Raw genomic sequence first — 4,035 nt, 5'->3', positions numbered from 1 at the left:
CATTGTTACTGTTGTTGCATGCTATTACCACTGCTTACCGATCTCCTTGTTACACCATGCTTAAAAGAAAACAAGAAGCTAGGCTAGAGTACAATTTGTTTTTGTTGCCTTGCTTCCTTGTCTGCTTGCATTTCTTCCGGTGCTTTTCTTCTTTTGACACATGTACTTGAGTTTGTACTGTGACCTCTTGTTGCAATCTTCTGTTTCCCAGTGTCGGGGAATTTTATTGTCTCCTGCTGGGGATTCCTATTGTAACCCTCTATTTTATTGTCCTCTGATTTGATCTTGAAATGTATGCCTCTTGTTCTATGGGCGGGCTCCCAACTTCAATACTTGAAATTAAAGACTGAATGTATGCCTCTGTTATCTGGGCGGGCTCCCAACTTCAACTCTTGAAATGTAAAGACTGAAATGTATGCCTCTGTTCTATGGGCGGGCTCCCAACTTCAACACTTGAAATGAAAAGACTGAAATGTATGCCTCTGTTCTATGGGCGGGCTCCCAACTTCAACAACTGAAATGTAAAGACTAAAATGTATGCCTCTATTATCTGGGCGGGCTCCCAACTTCAATGCTTGAAATATAAAGACTGAAATGTATGCCTCTGTTATCTGGGCGGGCTCCCAACTTCAACGCTTGAAATATAAAGACTGAAATGTATGCCTCTGTTATCTGGGCGGGCTCCCAACTTCAACACTTGAAATATAAAGACTGAAATGTATGCCTCTGTTATCTGGGTGGGCTCCCAACTTCAACGCTTGAAATATAAAGACTGAAATGTATGCCTCTGTTCTATGGGCGGGCTCCCAACTCCAACAACAACTTTAAAAATAAACGTCATTCCTCTCTTCAGGCGGGCTCCTGACTTCGACCAATAAATCGTCATTATGTTATTCAGGGGGGGCTCCTAACTTCAACCAATACTTGAACTATGTGTCTCCATTCTTCAGGAGGACTCCTGATTTCTAAATTTAAAATTAAATGTCTCTATTCTCCAGGCGGACTCCTGACTTTTGAAATTTAAACTGTATGTCTCTGTTCTTCAGGCGGACTCCTGACATCAAACTTGAAAAGTATGTCTCTGTTCTCCAGGCGGACTCCTGATTGCTAAATTTGAAATTGAATGTCTCTATTCTCCAGGCGGACTCCTGATTTTTGAAATTTAAACTGTATGTCTCCGTTCTTCAGGCGGACTCCTGACGTCAAACTTAAAAAGTATGTCTCTGTTCTCCAGGCGGACTCCTGATTGCTAAATTTGAAATGAATGTCTCTATTCTCCAGGCGGACTCCTGATAACTTGCATTTTATCCTGATTAGTGCTTGTTTTTCCCTCCTGGAGAATTCCTCTTCAACAACTAACTTTTCTCCTCCTGCTCAATCAAAGAAAATTTTGTCAGTTTAAAACGGTGATTAGTTGATGGCATTCTTGCTGAAAAATCCTTCCACTGCCTTGCTTTGTGTTGACTAATTCCACGCACTGACCCTGAACCGCTTGACTTTCTGACCAACTTTTAAATTTCCCAACCTCTGGCGACCTAAATGTTTTACACTCCTACTGTTATTTCACTTTTCTGACCTTTTTGTTTGAGCTTTCGCCTTTCCCACGATATTCCCCAATCATTTCACCGATGAAACTTCCGTTAATTCCCTGTATTCCACTTGACATCAAGTTATTTTTTGACATGCTCTGACCACGTTGTGCTTTACAATTCTAGAAGCTGGTAGTTAACTTTGAAGTCCTTTCTGCTTGCATTAAACAAAACTGGCACTGAAACATCTCATCTAGATAAAACCCTCAAAAGAAAATGAAATGTCATGATTCTTGAGTTAAGGATAAGAAGAATCCAAAACCAGATGACTGTTTGAAAGGAGAAGGAAAAGAAACTTATCTGAGTGAGACAAACTAGTACCAATGGTCATGACATGTATTTTGGATTAATCAGCCCAATCTGTCCAACCAAACAAACTCTCAATTGTCGTACCTCATTGCCCAGAACTTCCATCACTTGTTTGATTTATCCAGACCTTAACCTTGTTTCCCTGCGGTACCGCGAAATGGTTTCTATCAACAGACCTTTCTCAGTTTTCCATTTCTTATCTCACCTTCGCCTTGAGGTGCCCGTAAAGGTTTTCACCAACAAGACTCTCTCATTTATTTTTCTCTCAGCTCCCGTCGCCTTACGGTGCCCGTGAGGGTTTTCACCCATAAGACTCTCTCATTTATTTTTGTTCTTCTTGCTCGAACCAGAGTGTTGCCCCTGTCGTGGGTTATTCCTACCTGTTCATCTTGGCATTTCTCAAAACTGATCATAAGGTCTTTCTTTGGACCGTAATGTAGGCTTTTGGATTGAGTTAGAAAGAAAGGTATAAAAGGCTCAAAACAATTCCAATGGGTTCAAATTACAACTTTCGGAATCCAACTTTCATAACAATCACCACTTCTGCCCCAGTTTCTTGCTTGGGGATTTTTGGATTTCTATTTGGTATGACTGAACCTTGGAGTAAGGCTGCCTACGTACCCTTTCGGGATCAAGTCAAACGTAGTTCACTTCATAGAGACTACGTTGTTATGTTTCTCTTCTTTCCCCTTCTTTTTTTTTCTTCACTTTTCTTTCCTTTCTTTTTCTTCTTTTATTTTTCTTTTTCTTTTCTTCTTTTTTTTTCTTTCCTTCTTTTCTTTATGTTCGGCACTTGTGTTCTCTAATAGTGCCGCTGATTCCGAAAGAGGTGTATGAAAAATAAGTAAGGCTCGAAGGGGATTACAAGGGATAGGAGTGTTTGAATAGCAGAACAAAATGCCTTCATCATTTCAATCTTTAAGATATGCCAAATACGAACAGATACATTCAGAAAATAAAGAAATCATACATAATATCTCTTGACCGCATCGGAATTGATGGTCATTTCTACACATTTTCCTTCCACATCTGTCAAATACAATGCTCCATTAGACAACACTCTGGTTACTACAAATGGTCCCTGCCAGTTTGGGGCAAATTTTCCTTTTGCCTCAGCCCAATGAGGCAAGATCCGCCTCAGTACTAATTGCCCGACTTCAAATTTCCTTGGACGTACTTTTTTGTTGTATGCTCTTGCCATTCTTCGTTGGTACAGTTGGCCATGACACACTGATGCCAATCTTTTCTCATCGATCAAACTCAACTGCTCAAGACGGCTTTTCACCCATTCATCATCATTGATTTCAGCCTCTGCAATGATTCGCAGAGATGGGATTTCCACTTCTGCGGGTATTACCGCCTCGGTACCATATACCAATGAGTAAGGAGTCGCCCCTACCGAGGTACGCATGGTGGTGCGATATCCTAACAATGCAAAAGGCAATTTCTCGTGCCATTGTCTAGATCCTTCAACCATCTTCCGGAGTATTTTCTTTATGTTCTTATTGGCCGCTTCAACCGCACCATTTGCCTTGGGACGGTACGGAGTAGAGTGCCTGTGAGCAATCTTAAACTGCTCACATGTCTCCTTCATCAAATGGCTATTAAGATTAGCCCCATTATCTGTGATGATTACCTTTGGGATCCCAAACCGACAGATGATATTTGCATGCACGAAGTCAACTACAGCCTTCTTGGTCACAGACTTGAATGTCTTCGCTTCCACCCATTTGGTAAAATAATCTATAGCTACCAAGATAAACCTGTGCCCATTTGATGCTGCTGGATCAATTGGCCCAATAACATCCATGCCCCATGCAACAAAAGGCCATGGCGCGGACATCGTATGTAATTCTGATGGTGGAGCATGAATCAAATCTCCATGTATTTGGCATTGATGACACTTACGCACAAAACTGATACAATCTCGCTCCATCGTGAGCCAATAATAACCTGATCGGAGAATCTTCTTTGCTAGAACATACCCACTCATATGCGGTCCGCAAACTCCGGAATGCACCTCAGTCATGATAGTTGTGGCCTGCCGTGCATCTATACATCTCAACAAACCAAGCTCTGGCGTTGTTTTGTACAGTACTCCTCCACTAAGGAAAAACCCACTTGCCAACCGTCGAAT

The sequence above is a fragment of the Nicotiana sylvestris genome, chromosome 6 (genome assembly GCF_000393655.2).
Source record: "Nicotiana sylvestris chromosome 6, ASM39365v2, whole genome shotgun sequence".
In the NCBI taxonomy this organism is placed as follows: domain Eukaryota; kingdom Viridiplantae; phylum Streptophyta; class Magnoliopsida; order Solanales; family Solanaceae; genus Nicotiana; species Nicotiana sylvestris.
This window is presented reverse-complemented; position numbering follows the sequence as displayed.